Source organism: Vidua macroura, chromosome 4 (assembly GCF_024509145.1).
Source record: "Vidua macroura isolate BioBank_ID:100142 chromosome 4, ASM2450914v1, whole genome shotgun sequence".
Taxonomy (NCBI): Eukaryota; Metazoa; Chordata; class Aves; order Passeriformes; family Viduidae; genus Vidua; species Vidua macroura.
The window spans coordinates 70,228,396-70,247,978 of NC_071574.1; the positions used below are offsets into that span (position 1 = coordinate 70,228,396).

General features: G+C 42.3%; 1 protein-coding gene across 12 annotated transcripts in view; it reads right to left on the reverse strand.

Moving 5' to 3' along the window:
- The window catches only part of CTNNA2 (catenin alpha 2), a 468,972-nt gene extending 454,122 nt beyond the window's left edge, over window positions 1-14,850 (reverse strand). For all 12 annotated transcript variants that reach the window (XR_008436616.1, XR_008436617.1, XR_008436618.1 and 9 more), the window contains exon 1: window positions 14,818-14,850. The gene's annotated coding sequence lies outside the window, so the exon portion shown is untranslated. The remainder of the gene's footprint in view (window positions 1-14,817) is intronic.
- Window positions 14,851-19,583: the final 4,733 nt, after the last annotated feature.

The following is a 19,583-nucleotide window of genomic DNA, read 5'->3' on the forward strand; positions in this document are numbered from 1 at the left end:
TTCTAGAGGACAGGGAGCTGTTGCTTAGAAACTGTTTACAGACAAATCCTGCTGGTGTACCTAAAAAGAAAAAAAAATAAATTAGGTCATTCTTGGCTGGAGGTAGGAGAGATCTTTATTGATATAAACCCTCCACATCTCTCTTTACTGTCAATAATTAACAATGCTTTAGGAAGGCTGCTTGGATGCTCTTTTAACCAACAATTCCCCATGACAGAATTACCCACTTTGAAACAATCTGGTGGGTAAATTGACATCACAGCTCCCTCAGGAGGCTGAGCCCAGGCTCCAGGCATAGACTGGACCATCTTTGACTGGCATCAAAAGTGAAATCAAAACACAGTGGGAGCAAAGTGCAATTAATCTTCTTAGTTGTTGGTAGAAAAAAAAAAAAAAAAAAAAGAGGAAAAAACATGACAATATCACCAGGCCAAAGGAAAAAAACATTGGTTCTACCTTTTAACCACCTCATGAAACTAGGTCTGCTAAAAATGAAAGAGGAAAGGCCACAACACCTCTTTGAAGCCATGAGAGAACAAAGTTTGCCTTGAAGAACAAAAGGTGAGGTTGGAATTGGATCACTTCATTAAGGAAAGCACTAAAACGCGTTCCTAAGTATCTAAAACAAAGTTGCAAGCAAGCACTCATTGCTCACAAACAAATTCATTCAGAGCAGATGGGAAAGAAAAATTATATCAATCCAGAGCCAGTTTCTCTTCCACATAAATAATCCACGCTTGAACAATTTTTCCTCATATAAATAACTACATTTATAAGAAGCCTCAAGTAAGAAGGCTCTTATATCATTATTCACTTAAAAACCACTCCAAAAATTCAGACAAATCACTGCTTTCTAAGTAAAAGAAAATAAAACGCACAGCTTGTGGTAATAAACATCTCATTGTCATCATTCCAGAGAAAGTAATTTATTTCTCTTCACTTAAAAATAAACGTAGCACGGGCTTGTTTTCTTATATTGAGCAAATCACACGAAATGAATACAAGTATCAGAACATGGAACCATGTGGAGAAGGGACAAATGTCACAGGGATAACCTCAACAAACAAAGTTGGTGTTCTAGAGCAAGCACCTCTGGTTGAGACTTCAGGGGCAGATCTCAAATTCATCAACAAAGCCCACATTCTCTGTAGTGTCAGCAGAAGGTCACCATACCGATCTCAAGGCCAGAAAAACAAGGATCAGGAGAGCCTGTGTAATTTAATCAAAGTCCTTTAATTCTAAGGACATCCACGAGCCTGTGTTGTGACACCCTGAGTGACAAAGACTCTCTTAGGAGACTTGTACAGGTGCAGTTACCATGTAAGGCACAAGTTTGGGGTTTCAAAGGTTATCACAACCTAACATGGGTTCAAAGTCTGGGAAAATTGTTTCACTCCTTCGCTCAATGCATGGCTTCCCACCCAGGGAACGTGGCTCATGGGATAAGATCCCATTCCCCCATGCCAGAAACACAGAGAAAAAATGCCAGGAAAAAAATAACAACTATTATTATTCATAAATTCATCCAGAAATACACTCTGGATTAAAGTATTGCTAATTGTTTAAAAAATTAAAGATAACGTGGCCCATTTCCCAAAGGCTCCCAAAGCCACACGGGAGACTTGTGAAGCGTGGAGGAGAGGCCAACCTGATTTTTATTCATGTGTTGTTGAGCTTATCTACATGGGAAACAGAATTATGCTCTATTTAGCCCTCTGTCAGGTTGTTCAGGTTTTAAAATAACTGTTAATGAAATCACAAGCCTTCAACACAAACAGCAGCAACAAAAATAGCACCAGGACAGAAAACATTGGACTGCAGCAACTCTGAGGCAGTGTGGAGCAAAAAAGCATCTCCCTACATTTCAAGCTGGCTTGAAATAAAACACAAGGAATAATAGATTGCACTTTACTGAGGCCTCACTACAATGATTCACATTTTGTAACAACCTTCACAGAAATGCAGCTCTTAAAAATTAAATTTTTCCTTTGGCTTAAGAACCTAACTTAGCAGAAACTAATTCAGCATGGGAAGTGCTCATTACTTTGATACATAAGATATCTGGAAATCACCTGAAGCACAATAATTTAACATAGTAAAAAACAACTTTTCCTATTTTCCAGCTTTCTCACAATATTGTGCAGAATTCAATTTTTGAAACACATTCAAATGGTTTTAGCTTTAAAAATATTACTGACATGTAATTTGCTCTCCATTATTTAGAAATATATAGACATACACTTTTTTGGTCTGAAGTTTAGATTGAATTTTAGGAATCACTCTCCACAAAATTCTTTCTTTCTAAGAATAAAATCACAGGATCACAGGATCACACAATGGTTTGGTTGGAAGGAACCTTTAAAGAACATTTAGTTCCAAACCTCCTGGCATGGGCAGGGGCACCTTTCAGGAAAAGGTGGTGGTAAGTTTTTGTTTTGCATTTTCACGAGAGAGTACCTTGATAAATATGGTTAAAAACCCAACACCTTCTTTAATGGTGATTAAATATGTTCAAGGACTGTAAGTGGTGGTATGGTATCACTGCTGGGACAGAGGAAATCCAAGTGATTACACACCTCCACCTAATCCATCTGTTTTATTTAGTGGGATCCAAAAATGAAAACACAACTGTTTCTCCTCAGACACCAAAATTTCCTTGGAGAAACAAATAATAAAACCTTTCTAACATACTGACTGTGATCACTGCCCTTGACAGAGCATCTCCTTGTGATGTTTTCCACAGAACCCTGTGCTTAGAAAGACAGGCCCCGAGTTAATTCAGATTCATCACACAGAATATAAAATACACATGTCTGTAATACCCAGAATTTAAGACATTTGAAATTCTATTTTCACTTTGCCAAAATGCTGGTTCTCTCATGAAATTTCACCATCATTTCATGTACCCTGCCACACTAAAGTCTGACCCTGAGTTGTGGTTCCTCCCAGGGCATTTTTCCACCCACATCAGCACCTTTGGGGAGAAATACAGTGAAACTTATCAAGTAACTCAGTGCTTTGGTATGGCTGGGGCTGTTTCTGGCACTGAGCTATAACCCAGAATATTGTACAGAATCAGAGCTGCATGAGACCCATGCCCTAAATGAAGAGCAAAGCTGAACACTGCCAGGTGACTCTGTCATATTTAGGGAACTCAATCCACCTGTAATGTTTTCTTCTACTGGCCCAACATGACAACAGAAGCCTCTCACTTCAGAGGAAAAGCAGTCTTTGGATTAAATCAACAACACAAAAGTAGCTCATTAAAATGAAAGGTTGAGCAGTATGTATTGTGTATTTGCAGCAGCTCAGAAATCAGATGCAAAGAAGAGCTGATGTGCCAGACACTTATTGCTAATTTTTTTTTAATGTTAAAATGGAAAAAAAAAAAAATCTGCTCGCATAAATCATTTGCTTTCTAAAGCATGTAACAGACACAATCAGTGCTCATGACTGCTCTACAAGGTAACACAGAAAAACATTTGAATTTTCCAGAGATAGAAGCAATTTATGTATCACTGTAATAGCACACAGGACTGGCTCCATCTACACTTAAAAGGCACAGACACAATCCACAGCCAAAGGCAGAACCAGCTCCAGAAGTGTTGGGTAAGAGCTTTGCAACACTGATGAAAATTCTGTAATTAATTTCAGAGGATCAAGGATTTAATCTTGCATAATCTGAACACCCAAACTAGTCCCTTAGACAAGACAGCCAGAAACCATCTGCAACGCTGGAAGAGGCTCCTGGTAAAATAAATCTTTCTACTCAGTCCTTGTTAAGTGTTCCTCATGTTTTGCACGTTTCTTGAAATTGGAGAAACGGATTTCAGATTCACAGCACTGAATTTACTGCAAAAGGAGGATTAAGTGAAGACCAGAGTTTAGATTCAATATGGGTGCTTTAGTTTTATTTTAATACATAAAGGAGCTTTATCTGCTCAGACACAAGACTTTTCCTTTTTTTGTACATATTTTCCTCTTAATAAAAGGACCTCTTAAGTACCTGAAGCTGTTAAAAGCCCTGCTGTGATGTACCTGTCCCACAGCAGCTGTGCTCTGCTGTGTTTCCCATGCCTGAGCTGCAATGGCCCAGAGGTGACTTCCATTCCAATTTCCAGTTAAAGCTAGGTGGAAATTATTAAAACCGCGTTTTTTTAAAGAGTGATTTCAAAATTCTTTCCTTATTTACATTATCTTGCTTTCACCCCAATGAAAAACAACTTCTTAATGAAAAACAGCAATGAAAGAGAAACATCTGAACCAGCCCAGCCAAGGGGTGAGAGTAGAAGGTCACTCAAAATTTTTGGAGATACAATCAGTCTGTGCAATTCTCAGCAGTAATTTCAAGCACACCTGAAGTGTTTAAACTCCAATGTCTTATTTTATAGAATCACAGAATATCCTGAGCTGGGTATCATTCCCCAGTCTGTCCACACATCCAGGGCTGTCCCATCCCAGGTGCAGAATGCAGGACTTGCCCTTGATACACTTCCTATGGTGTTTCTCTGGGGAATGTGGTTTTCAGTCCTGCCTTAAAGGTTCTTTTTGTGTATTCAAACATTGATTTCTCTGATCCACCCATGTCCTAATCATCCCTAATCAGCCCATCTCAATCTGTTTCAAGAAATATTTACTTACCGTGTGTTATCTCCCAAGGGCTGACCAGGAAAAGCTTTAGACATCACAAATCCTGCAGCACCCCAAGAGTGGCACAAACCTTTTTACTGGATATCATGGCAACAGAACAGACCTCACACCACCTCTAATGTGTTTATGGTGCAGAGAGAGCAAAACTAAGAGATCCCCATTTTTACACCATTATGGAAAACTGATATTAAAAATACCCATCTCTAGTGTTTCCTCTTCCTCCTGACTGATCTTCTTATGAAAAACCAGCCAAGAAGCTGTTCTTGGGCTATGTGATTTTTTTGTTTCTTTTGGCTGACTGTCAACCACCCAGCAAAAATAAACTCATTAAGCTGACAAGAGACCTGAACACACTCATGTTGTCAGTGCATCTCAGCATCACTCTCGTGAACCCAAAAGCCATAAAACAATTAAAATAAAGTTAAGCTGGCTCCACCCTTAGGATGAAAACAAGTTTGCAAAGGATCTGTCAGTCCAAAGTCAGTGTCTGGCAGCATCTGAGCTAAAGGGGATGTGCAGCTTCAGCACATGTCAAGCCAAAACAGTTCTAAAACTAGCAGCAAAAAAGGAGAACATGGAGTGTGGAGCCTCCAAAAAAGCATCTCTGCCACAATTAGAGCTCTCAGCTTAATTGTGTTTGCAAGCCTACTATTTTTGCATCCAATCCACACTGCTCTCCCTGTGCTCAATCTGTCCAGCTATCTGGGATTTTTCCTTTGCTGCCACCACATTTGTAGTTTGCTGAGCGGATCCCCAGCTTCAGGCTCACACGGAGCCTTGCAATCAGTGATGTTTCTACTTAAAAGCAAAAGGGAAAAAAGTTACCATGGCTACTACAGTCACTCAGCTTTCTCAACTACTTCAAGACATTAATTCTGAAGGCTTTTTGGCTATGTTTGCACAAAATGTATGCTTCCATACTACTCTGTCATGTAAATTAGCTTGTGCTGCAGTGTTTGAGATCGCCTGGGACCATTCAATACCTTTGCCTGACGTTCCAAGAAGACTCCACAAGAAGCAAGGTGATAGTTTCACTGATCACATTAAGGAAATTATAATTAAATACAGTAAAAATAATTAAAAACAATAATAAAATGTTGTTTCTTACACAGCCAAATGAGGTTAAATATCTGAACACAGACATTCTCTAGTTCTTAGGCTGAATTTGTAAACAAAATTGGTAGTAAGTACAGAACTAGAATAAAGCAAACCATAAAGTATTTGCAGAAAATGCTTTGGCAATGCACTTAAGTTATTCAGAAGATGAGGAAAGCATACAGAGAATGATAAAATGTGTATAGGATTTGATGCTGCATGAGTAGAAGACAATCCTGCCCAGGACTTGTGTCCCCACTGCTCTTTAGCACCTAGAAAGTATCTGAGCACTTCCTCTACACTCACCCACATCCCCTGGGCTCAGGCCTGAATGCAAGGATTGGAATTTGAGTGTGAAAGAAAAAAAAAAAAAAAAACTTTGTTCCAGGATGCAATTAGTGTGTGAGAGCATGGAGGGATTCAGCTTGGTGCCTTAGCCACGCACAGAACTCTCCCTAAGCCACGCAAGGAAAATTAAATCACAGGACAGAAATAGTTCTTCTCTTTCCTCTTCTTCACCTTCCTGTTCTTACTTATCAGATGTGACCCAGAAACAATGCTTAGCAAAGCCAAGAGTCCAAAACACGCTGAATAAAATTCAGCTTGAATTTTAGGGGGAGCATGGGCCACCCCTGTAAGGCAAGGAACAGCTCTGCAAACTCTGCAGCCTCCCAGCAGCGCTCCCAGCGAGCAGGACATTTGTCAGAGCCTTTTTATCCTGATTCTCTCCCTACTCCACCTCATCCTCCTTCATTCACAGGCTTCCTGAGGATTTCTTGTTCTTAGAAGTATTTCTGGGAGCATCCAAGCACTGGGAATGTAGATGACGGAGATAATAGAGACGTTTAAAATTAGACTAAGCAGCTGTAATTCTGAATTTGCATTTGTGACTTGATTATAGTAAGCACTGAACACTATCTGCACAAGAATTAGAAAGGAGTTCATATGCTGCAATAAAAATATATGAATCTCTTTCACTTTGACCCCATTAAGGGGGAAAAAAAGGGTAACAAATGGCACTTTTATGGAAGTTGTTTCTTTGCTATTCTATAACGTCATTTTAAAGAGTCGCCTGTGGATTTTAATTGCAAGAATTAAAGTAACCAGCTTTCCTATATTTTACAAATGGAAGAACTAGTCTCCTGATTACCCTGGATTTTTCTCACTTCATATTTCAGTTGTTATCCATTTTATACCTTTCCTTGTAAGCATCTACAGTCTCTTATCTGAACAGTCAACATCTGTAACCATGGGATAACAATTTATGAAGCTCTTTGATAAATTCTCTATCAAAACCAAGCACAGATGACAAAATTTTACTTAAATAGTCTGTTACAATAAAAAATGTTATAATCAATCTTGTGCTATTTTGTAAAAAATGAAATAACCATTTTCATAGTATGATTTTTTACAGAGATGCTGAATTAAAAAATAGTATTTGGGTTCTATATTCAAAGTTTCTCCATAAATATCATGAAGAATTAACCGTGAGTAACTTATCACAGCTGATAATTTTAGATCTGGAAGAAAGACCTGATAACAACATTCAAGAAAGTTAGTATTTAACAACAAAGGACATCACACCTATTTTCTGTTGATTTATGTTCATTCATTTACATAAAAATATTAATTTACAGAACCCTCTGAATTAAAGTTACAGAATACCCTTGAAGAAGAATTTCCCTATCCCAAGAAGCATACAACTACATGTTTTTCTAGAAGTAGCAAAGGAGAAAAAAAATAGCTAATTACATAAAAACAAGTGCCTCAGATTGTCTGTTTGTAAATAATTCTTATGCCTCTTTTTGAAAGAGTTCATTCATTTTTCTTAGTGTGCATCCTCTGGAAAGGACACATCTATTGCCACTGACATGATGACACTACAACAGAACTAAAACCAGTGCTTACCAACATTTCACTCCATTTTTTTAAGTGCTTTACTCCACAGTCTAACTTGAAAGTTATATCACTAGGAAGAAGCCTTTTGGAGTTTCTTTTGATGTTTGAAAAGACATATATAGAACTAATAAAAGTGGTTTTGTCAGCTCTGCACAGGATGGACACAGCTTCTGTATTTAAAACATAAGGAATATTTCCAATTGATCCTTTCCTTACAAGCACGACTGAGAGAACTGAGAGATTCAGCTGCTCCTGCTGTGCTGAATGGGCTTTAATGGAGAAATGCCATAAAAATGGAATATGGAAGGGTGGGTTTTGTTAGTAAATAACAGCATATTAAAATTTAAGCTTGATTAGTTGTAGAAAAGGGCACAGTGAATAATACATTTAAAAGCTTTAAGTAACTTAAAAGCTTAAGCCCCATTTACAGAAGTCACCTGGGCACCTGGGAGCCTCCCCTGACTAAAACCACTTCCACTTTTTGTATTCAGAATTTAAGTTCCACCTACATTTAAACTGTCTTCCATTTGAATATTCTTGTCTGCATTAAGCATATTGTAACATATGCTTGTTGGGTTTTTTTTAATACAAAGCTTCAAAGAAAAGGACAAGTCCACAGGAGAAAGAAATGTCACATAATAATGACTGTAACACCAGTAAAAACAGCAGACTGGAGTATCTACAAAAATATCTTTAAAATACTCTGAACACAGAAATTCTTTTGTATAACTACAAAATCTACTGTATTTCTTACCTCTCAAATGCAATCCCTGTGAGATGTTCTTAATGTTACAGGATTCAGCTTCACTTAACTGAGCAATTCTCATTACTTAAGAAGCCTGAAAACTTGGGCAGTCTCTGCTGCAACGTTGAAAATGTCTCTCCACTGTTCTCTGTACCAGAATACTAATGCAGGGGGTGATGTGGCTGAAAAGCACAGCTAGGCAAAAAATATTCCAAAGGAGGAAAAAAAAAACCAAAAAAAACAAACCAAACTTGGCTATCAGAAAATGCTGATTCAGAAGAGTTAAAGTACTTCAAGGAAAGGTGTGCTTTGTCCACACAACCAGCAAAAAACTACAGAAAAGCTTCACTCCTGCCCCTCACAAAGTCAAAATGCTTTGTCTGATGACAGCACAAGACATCTGAAACAATAAAATGTGTATGGGAGTGGGGGGAGAAGAGTCCTGCTAGGGGAAAGACTGTTCATTTTGTTGGCAATTTTAAAATCCACCTGCTCGTTCCATGCCAAAACAAAAAAATTATTCAAAACAGAAGGAACACAAAAATCCTGCCTTCCAACCAATTGTACTGGTAACTGATGGTCACAAGAGTTTACTTTCCCAGAGCAGCTGATCTTTTGTTGTATAAATATGACTTCAACCTATCCTAGTGTTTGGAAACATTCACGAAAGCCTTTCTGTATCCAACCACTGCTTGGAACCAGATATCACTGCTCACTCAGTGGCTCGTGTGTGATGCTGAGGAAACCATGGGAAAACTGAGATGTAGAGCTCTTATCCAGAAACCTGATACAAAATTCATTTACAGCTGGAGAGTGCTGAGCCTGCCCAACCAAAGCCGTGATACAACAGGGTTATCACTCCGGGATATATTTAGATGTATGATGGATTCCTCTACGACAGTAAGAAGCTACAATGCAATAACTTAAAATCAGAATAGAATCATGAAATGGTTGGGGTTGGAAGGGACATCAAAGACCATTTTGTTCCACCCCCCTGCCATGGGCAGGGACACCTTCCACTAGCTCACGTTCCTCCAAGCCCCATTGTCCAACCTGGCCTTGGGCACTTGCAGGGATCCAGGGGCAGCCAAAGCTTCTCTGGGCACTCTGTGCCAGGGCTTCCCCACCCTCACAGGGATTAATTTCTCTGCATTTCTAACCTACATTTCCCTTCTTTCAGTTTGAACTCATCACTCGTTGTGCTGTCACTGCAGTTCCTGACGAAGAATCCCACTTTGGATTTCCTGCAGCCCCTTCAGATACTGGGAGGTGCTGTGAGGTCTCCACACAACCTTCTCCTCTCCAGACTGCACAGCCCCAACTTTCCCAGCCTGTCTCCATGGGGAAGATGCTCTGGTCCCCTTAGCAACTTCTTTGCCCTCCTCTGGACTTGCTCCAACAATTCCATGTCCTTCTTATATTGGGAGCACCAGAACTTACAATGGTGTTAACTGAGTTATCAACCACTGTTTTAATACCAAAAAAAAACCAAAAAAAAAAAAAAAACCAAAAAAAAAAAAAAAAAAAAAAAAAAAAAAAAAAAACAAAAAAAAAAACCAAAAGTGGTTTCTGGTCTTTGTTGTCACTTCAACCTTTTTTTACATTAGTCTTTTAAAAATCCTGTCTTTTTTACTCTCCAACACTGCTCAGGGCATGCTGGACTCAGCAGCAGTTTGCTCCCAGTCAGGTTCAGGTGTTGTTGATCCAGCTGGAGGATCTCACCCACCAGTACTGGAGCTCCAGAGAGGAACGAGAGCCTCAGCTGCCTCTGCCCCCTGCAGCAGCCTGCTGGCTTGGAAAGCTGCACCTTGGCAATGTTTTTAGAGCACTTAATCCTAACAAATGTAACAAATGTAGTGTTTATACAAAATCAACAAGTTTATCTTAGTCAGGAGTAGCTCTCACCCTCCTATTAAATACACAACTTTCTCTAACTTTCATCTTCCCATTCTGGTCTTTTATATCTCCTCCTTGCATCTTACCTAAAGCAGCTCTAAGGGAACAATTCCTACAGACCTGAGCCACAAAAGCTCCCATCAAGTTATGTCCTAAGCAGGCCACTCTAATGACTAACAGCTTAGTGCTGCTACTCTTCATTTCTGCACATTGCCCTTCTCATTTCCAGCTGCATATTGTATTATTTATTTACTTCTGCTTCCCTGTGTGTGAGGCACAGGGTGCCCAGAGAAGCTGAGGCTGCTCCTGAATCCCTGGAAGTGTCCAAGGCCAGGTTGGACATTGGTGCTCGGAGCAGCTGGGATAGTGAAGGTGTCACTGCCCATAGCAGTGGATGATTTAAAGGTTTCTTTCAACCCAAACCATTCTGTGATTTTATGATTATTTCTGTATAGCTGCCCTTCATCTTTCCATGACCATTTGATATTGTATCTAAATTCAAAGTATTCCTTTGCTTTATACACCTATGAACAAACTGTGGAGCAAGTGAATAAAGAGTTCAGCTTTGTTTAGCCAAGCCTTTTAATACGCTGTATTAAAAGCAAACCCTACTCACCTAAAATGTAATAAAATGTCTTTCTGTTGCTCTAGACAGAAAAAAAAAAATAATCTTATGCTGGTGTGTCAGACAGCATGTAATACCTGCAAGGCATTGTCATAACTACTACAATTTGGCCACAAAACAGATTTCAATAAATACTGTGGTTAGAATTTATATGTAACAAGAAGAAAAGTGTTAAGGGATAAAAAATTCATACTTTTTGAAACAGTAGGTGTAAAAAACTAATAGGTGAGGATGAAGACATTTCTTGGCAGCAGGAAAAAAAGCAGGGGGGAACTGCAGGAACAAAAGAAATCTCAGCTGTCACACAGGTGTGCTGCTATACAGGGACTCTGAGCTACACCAATAGTGCAAAAGGGCAGATACATTCAAAAAGTAATTCTGCATGTGCAAAGAAGTTGATGATTCCCTGGTACCTCATGAGAATATTATTTTTCCATCTCATTGCAAATACAATGTTAAAACAGTGCTACTTTGCAGTAAATATTTTTGGTAAGCCAGACCAAAGATCACCATGGAGAAGCACTCTCAAAAGTGTCCAAGGAGCTCTCTGTCCTACCAGCATGGATTTTTAGGAATTCTGAAAATCCTGGGTTAATTCCAGTTGTCTGAATGAACATTTAGGTTACAAACATGCTGTGGTTGTAACCGTAACAAGGTAAGAACAATGGCAGTTCTATGAGAAATTATAGGGGACTCAACTGATACCTCAGAGCTCTGTAAGAAGTAATAGGAAGTAAAAAAATGAAAGCTGACTTTCTAAAATGATTGTGGTTTAATTCTTTGATATGACTGATACTTCCAGTTGGCAGAAATATCTGTCTGCCTGTATAAACTTCTCTGGCACTTGGTGCAGTGTTCTGTGAGAGCCTGACAACCAAACAGAACCAATTAAACTGGTGAAGAATTGGTTCAGTGACCTCTCAAAAAGAAAAAAGAGCAGCTTTTGAGAAGAACTCATCACAAAATAAGTCAGATTAACATGGAGCTCTCCAAAGGCGGAGCCACTACCACGGAACACCTTTGCAATTATTTTTAAGTCTACACCATAAATCATGACATAATTTGCACAAGTATAAATTGATAGAATGCTACATAACTGAGATAAATCAGTTCCAAAAAGCCATCAGGAGTGTTGGGTATAATCAATCAACGCTAGAAACAAAATGTTATTTAGAAAAGCCACGTACAAAGTTATAAAGCTGCAAGCAGGAAAACACATGCCAGTCTAGGGAATGATGAACTCTTGTGGAAAGAAATAGTCCTGCAAAGGGTTTGCCACAGTGAGAGTACCCAGAGAAAAGGAGATCAAAATGCAGGGCTGCAAATGAAGGTTTAATATGTAAATGTGATGCAGAAGCAGGAGAGTAACACCAGAGAGGTAATATTTAAACACACCAAACACTCCTGAGACAAGGCTCTGGTGTGCTGCATCCAGCTCACGTTTTCATTAAAATGCTGAAAAAGTGGATTCAGAAAAAACAATCCCCAGAAACGGAGTTATGAGGAAAACACATGCAGTGACAAATTTAAAGAATTTCAGTTCACTTGGTTTTTCAAGTAGAAAAGAGAGGGCATACTGGGTTACAGCAGATAAATACTTCCATGGTAAGAAAATACTCTGAGTTCTTTAGCATAGTGGAGAAAGGCACATCATTAACCAGTGACTAGAAGCTGAAGCCAAATAACTTAATAAACAGCAGATTCTCTACCTCTTACTGTCTTCCGATCAAAATTCCAATTTCTCTGGAAAACATGTTTCAGCCAAATGCACGTTATTGCATTCAAGAGTAACTGGATGAAATCCAACTGACTACAACAGTCAGGGGTCAGAGCAGGAGATCTAATTGCTCCCTTTGGCTTTCAAGCCTCAGTCTACAAATACTCCTGGTTTTCAGTGCTTCAAAGGCATTTCAGTAGTACCATGCATGCTCAACATTAATATTAAAAGAGCTCTCAGAAAATCTGCATGAATTACAGTTGTATTTCCATGTAAGGGCTCGAGTGACACTGGAGCTTTCCTGTTGAGGCTTCTGTCACCAGCAGAGCCCATTAATGGAATTACAGCTACCTTGTACCCTGCTGAGGTGGTATTTCTGTAAACAAGCATTTACACAATTGAGTGCAGAACTTCACCCTTCACATCAGTACTTTTTCTCCTCCAGAAAGAATCCTGTTTGACCTGGAAAAGGCTGATACAATGCATTGTATCAACCACAGGCACTACAGGTAAGAAAGGAAAACCAGCAGCACTGTAATAGCCACAAAGCCAGGAAAATCCGGTGTTCTCATCAGCAGCATCGTTTGAGCCTGCCCCTGTTTATGCTCCTCATCTACCTGGCACTCCAAAACACACACAGCACTCATGGCAGTCTGGACAAGTCCAGCATTTTTCAGGAATACATGCCAAGGTAACGTACAACATACACGTTAAATATCCCGGCTCACAGAGTTGCGCTGTAGCATCGGCTGCTGTGGCATCTGTGGATTTCTAAAACAACAGAGGATTGAAATGTTTCTATCCTGGTGAAGAATGAACAAACTTCAAATTCAGCAAGCAGAAGTTTGAAAAGGCGAAGCACTCTTGCAATCAAATCAGTGCTCCACAGGAGAGAGACACAACCACCAACTGACAGAGCATCACCCTAAAAAGAACCCAGGCATCACACGCAACCAGCGAGACACGAGGGAGGGCATTCACCCCCCAACCTCCAGAGAAGGAAGCGCCTGCCACCTCACGCTACACCCCGCTGTAAATACGTATAAAAGTTTCTTTCCCAAAGCCCTGGCACTCAGATGTCCCGCCGAGCATCCCCAACGCCACCTCCCAGATGGGCACGGCAGCCAGGCAAGCCTGGCAGCTCCCCAGCACCACCACCGTGGCCGAGCAAAACTTCTCCCAGTCCAAGGAGCCCCACAGGGAGACACTTTGGCTGCCGTGGATTTCCAGCCAGCATCCATCCCCACATCCTCGCCAACCCCGGCGCTCCACGCAAAGACAAAGCCACGCTTTAAACTTTCGCTCCTCGCCACCGGAGCAGATCCTCTGCTGGGAGCTGGCACCTCTCGGGCTGGGCGCTGGCTGGGATGTGCAGCGGGTGCTTGGGAAGGTCTCAGACCCTGGCAGAGGCCTAGAGGGAAGGGATGGAGGAGGTGCCCGCAGCCCCCTCCCCAGCGCCCAGCCCCGCTCCCCGCGACCCTTCCCCGCCGGCTCCCGGCTCACACAATCGGAGCAGCAGCGACCGCAAATCACAGGGGCGCACAGGGCGATGGATAAACGGGAGGAAGAAGCCTCTAACGCCTGAAGAAAGGAAAATAATTTCAAACAATACCCCCTTAAAAAAAAAAAAAAAGACTTAATACGGAGACAGCCTTCACCTCGAAGTGATGGCGGGTAAATAGATGAATAAGTGAAACAACACACCTTTGACCCTCTCTTTTCTTCCCTAAATATAATCCCCCTCTTCCCATAATACACACACCACAAAATGACCATTAATTCAAATCCATTCTGTACAGGAGGGGGGATTATCTCTGTGACCGACTCTGTCTCTTTCTCTCTCCTGGTCTTTCACTGCGCGAGAATTGAAATTGCATTAAAAAAAAAAAAAAAAAAAAAAAAGGAAAACCGGAGGGGGGGGGTGGGGGGAAGGCAAGATTATTATATCTGGAGGGTGCGAAATGTGGGCACGGGGAGAGGGAGCCTGGGGGATGGGGAGGAGTGGAGAAAGGTGGCTAAGGAGAGAAGAAAGGAAAGGAGGACCAGGAAGCGCAGGGAAGGATGAGGAGAAGGCGAAATAAAGGGGAAGGAGGATAAGGAAAGAAGGATGAAAGGAAGGAGGTCGGGAGGAAGGATGAAAGGGAGGAAGGGATGAGGGGAAGAAAGGAGGATGCTTTGCCCTGGCCTCACCTCAGCTCGGTGGGTGGGGGTGGGAGAATCTCTCGCCGCCGCCGCCGCCTCCTCCTCCGCCACCTCCTCCTCCTCGCCAGCAGCGCCGGTCACTGACGGGCCGGCTGTGCGGCGCGGCTCCCTCGCCCGGTCCCCGCCTCCCCGCTCGCCTCGCTCCCTCCTCCCGCCGCCGGCCCGAGCCGCGCTCGCTGGGCTCTGAGCGGAGCCGGGCGCTGCCGCCGCGGCCGCCCCGCCACAGCCACGGGGGGAGGAGGCGGCAGCGCGCCTGCGCCGCCGGGCGCTGCCGACGAGGGAGGGAGGGATGGACCCGCCGCTTTCCCGGCTCCGAGGCCGGCCGTGAGTATGGAGCGGGCACGGCTGCGGCAGGTGGGGGGCTGAGAGCGGGGCACGGGCGCTGCGGGAGCGGGGGACGCGGCCCCGGTGCGGGCGGTGCGGAGCGGGAGGCGCAGGGGCGGCGGGAGGCACGGCAGTGATGGAGAGAGGCTGTTTACGAGAGCGGGTTGTGACAGCGCCAGGGGAATGGGCTCACACTGAAAGAGAGTGCGTTTGGATTAGGTAATAGGAAGAAATCCCTCTGTATTAGGGCGGTGAGGCCGTGGCACAGGTTGCCCAGGGAAGCTGTGGTTGCCCCTGGATCCCTGGAAGTGCACAAGGCCGGGTTGGACGGGCTTGGAAGCGACCTGGGACAGTGGGAGGTGGAACGAGATGGGCTTCGGTGTGCCCTTCCAGCCCAAACCATCCCGTGATTCTCTGAAGGCAGTGCCGGCAGCGGGGGCTCTCCAGGCACAGCCGGGTGGCCCGGGGACAGCGCTGGGAGCTGTGGCAGCGGGGCTGGAGCCAGGAGCTGGAGGCGTTCTCTGGGTGCGTTCCTGTCATGGTCCCATGCGCTGCCTCAAGTGCCTCGCAGCGGGAAGGTCGGTGGGTTATGGATGTACCGTCAAGACTGATTGCAGGAGCCTCAGTTCTCCTGTTCTCTTCAACTCCAGAAACTCTGTGTATGTCCTTTCTTCCTTGGGTGTTCGGCAGCCCTACCTGACAGGAGGGTGTAGCCAAGTGGGGGACAGCTCACAGGAGACAGCGACAGGATGACAGGTCACAGCCTTAAGCTGCTCCAGGGGACGTTCAGGCTGGACATTAGGAGGGATTTCTTCACAGAAAGGTGGTTAGACATTGGGATGGGCTGCCCAGCGAGGTGGTGGAGTCACCATCCCTGGAGGTGTTTAAGGCAAGACTGGACTTGGCGCTCGGTGGTGTTGGGTTGTTGGTTGGACTCGATAATCGCAGAAATCTTTTCCAACCTAATTGATCCCGTGATTTGCTGATTCTGTTTGAATCAGGGTTTGGTCCTCTCTGCAAAGCCTTGCACTTTCATTTCCTTATTTCAACCTTACTGCTCATCTTACCAACCTTATTATTTTTATTTTTTTTTTTCACTACGCTGGCAGCACCTTCTGCTGTCTCTTTTGGACAGAACGTGCTGCCACCATCCTGCTCCAAAGCCGCTGAGCCCGAAGCGCCGTGAGCCCCAGTGGTGGAGGATCCCTGTGGAGCGTGGGTGTCGCGAAGGGATTTTGCCGTTCCCATGCAGTGCCAATCCCGCTGACAGGCTGTTGTTCCAGGCATCCTTTGCACCTCTTGTGGCATCCATCTGCTTCCCTGGCTTCTACATAAACTCACAGGCAACAAGGAGGGGAGGGGGAGGAGTCCTCCGGTGCTTTTACCTTCGCTTGACAGTTTTAGGCTGGCAGGGATCTTGCCAAAACAATTTCCCTGCCTCAGCCTGTATGGGAATGATGTTAGTGGTACAGGTGCCTCTTAGGCCTCAAGTAGAGGCAGCAGTTTCCAGTGTTTTTCTTCTCTCTTCCTATAAAAATATAGTCAGGATCTATATTCATGCTTACAGGGAATAAGTGAGGAGCAGAGCTGCATAGGAACCTTCTCTCAGGGATGGAAGATGGGGAAAAAAAATTCTTAGGAAAGAACTCATTTAAATTTGACCAGATGCTTCGTGGCACATACTTGGTGCAGCCACGTAGCTGGAAGTAGTCACAGTCAGTAGTGTACAGAAATACTTTGAATTGTTTTAACCTCACAGCGTCAGGTGTGAACAGACACCATGTTAGGCTGACCTCCCCTTTATGATGAGATGCAAATTGTTAGTGCAAGGCAAACTGGGGATTTAGTTTGTGCTTTTATAGGTTTCCAGGTGGCACCAAATTCCACTTCTAGGTACTGTTATTGTCCTTCCCACCCTGTTAAATGGAGCTGTGTGATGTTAGGAAACTGTTACCTACAGACCTTCTGTTTCTTGCCTATATTTTTGTAATCCAAATGTTTTGGATTGCTGGTTGTTCTAGGTAGGGGCAGTGTCTTCCTTTGGAACTGGCTGGCATGTTGTAAATATTAATGGGAACAAGGACTGTTCCCAGACAGAACCTGGTAAATTACCTACTGCTTTTTCACCATGCATTACTTTGCTAATTTAATGTCAGCTAAATGTTCCTCTAGGCATCTACTGAAACAAGCATGAGCTATAGTGTACTTGTAAGACCACAAATAATAAATAAGCATGATTATGAAAAATACTATTTCTCCCCTGCACCAGTAGCAAGGCTTCAAATGCATCTCTTGTAAATTTCAACCTAAGGACTCATTCAGCTGATTTTGTATGTTTTTGTTTAAAGTGTGTCAATTTCAGAAATAAATGAGATTACTTACCTAGTCCAGACCACTTTTATCTGAGACAGAAGACATGGATTGCTGGACTGTTGCTAAGAGATCTCCCAGAATGCCATGAAGAAATCTGAAAATCTGGAAGAGCTGCATGAACTTACTTTTTTCATGGTCCTGAAAGAGGCTCTGTCATTTCTTTCTTTCCTTTAGGTTATTAACGTATTTTTGAAATCACCCTTATTTTTATCACTGTCTCAAGGAAAAGGAAGAAAACTGAATTTGCTACCATTGTTTACTAAAAACTAAGATAAGCTGCTAAGCTGCTCAGTGAGTGAATGTAGCTCACACCAGCCAAGGGAGGCCAACTGACAGCTCCAAACAAACGCTTTTGACTCCATGAGATCTCCCACTGCCAGTATCCAGCTACGGAGAGAGAAGAAGCATCACCAAACCAGTGGAGATATTGGGCACTTGGACTAGCAAGACAGACAAAAGGACTGTTCTGCTTAAGGGAAATATGCATGGATGCTTTTTTGTGGGTTTTTTTTTTTTTTTTTTTTTTAGTTCTGTGTCAAATGTGGAACTGCCTGTCACGATCTAGAACCCAGTTATTAAATGGGTTTTGTGCAAGATGAACCCTCTGACTGTGCCCATTCACCTCCTATAGGTGGAGTAGCCCTTAGCTATGGAAAAGGCCATCAGGGAAGGAGTGGGATCATTGATTGAACTCTGGTTGGACAGAGTGACCAGCCAGAAAGAGGATGCTCAGGAGAATTCGTGGTGTCTTGTGAGCTCTGGGGACAGTTCACAGGATTCACCTGGCAGGATGAGCATTTAGTTTCTCTGAGTGCATTCCTCTTGGAAGAACTCAAAGCTGTGTGATCCCTGGGATAGCAAGAAAAGGAAATCAAGGGGGGGTTAAGTTTCTCTGCTCAAGGAACTCTACTTTGGTAATTGTGGCTTTACAGGCAGATTGTTGGTTCCAAGGGTATCTATCACACAGCAAATTTCAGCACACAGCAGTCTGGTTTTCAAATGGTAATCTATAGTTTGCTGATGCCCAGACAGATCTGACCCTGACTTTCTGAATCATCTTTTGAATTACTTTTCTTTAATAAGTACATTAGAAAGGAGGGACCTTGACATGATATAGTGTAGTATAAATAATTTTCTTCCGCCTACCATTAAAATCCAGCAAATACAGATTTTCTCCATAAAATTATATGTGGCATATGTTCTCTGACAAAGTTACTTTGATAGTGAGGACAACACTCTAAAACTTCTATCTTTTCCAGCATGCCAGAAGGATTTACATTGAGGATAGATCTAAAATTAAACTGAGCATGTTTATAAATATAATCACAATATTATTTCTTCATGCTGATTCTAGTTTTTTGTCTCTTTTTTTTATGTAACAATCAGTTTATCTATTTTTCCCCTCACATTTGGCTTATCTGGACATTTAGTTTTTGGTATAATATCTGTCACACAATTTATCTTTTTTTCCTCTGTTTTCTTGTATTTTCCTTGCATCTAAGTACTGTACAATACCAGCTTCTTCAGTTAGACTAAATATTTGACATTTTTTCAGTCTTACAATAGCTTAGTCTGCTTCTTGAAGTATTACAAGCTGTGTTTTTTTAAGTCTACATCTCGCTCTTGTGAGAATACCACAGCAGGAATTTCCCCCCTTTTCCCAGGATAAAGTCTCGGCATTGTGTCTGTGTACACATAAAAAAAATCTCCACACCTTTTACTCATCTTTTCTGTTGTAGAACTTTCTTCGAAGCCGAGAGAGATCATTGCTGAAAACCATTTTGATTGTTTGCTTCAAGAACTTTTTTGAGTTCTTGTATCTTCTGTTATTATCTCAAAATCTCTGTGTCTAAATGGGCTTTCTTCTCCACCTGATCCTGAATGCCTGTTCCTATTTGTACAGCATTTGTGCTTTAGTGAAAAAGAGAATTTTGGAGAACAGGGAAACTAAGACTAGTGAGGGTTTTTAAGGAAAAATAATCATTTAACTAATATCTAAGTGAGAGAAATTGAGGAGGATCTACCTCATAGGCAATTCAAACAGATTTTGAAAGCTG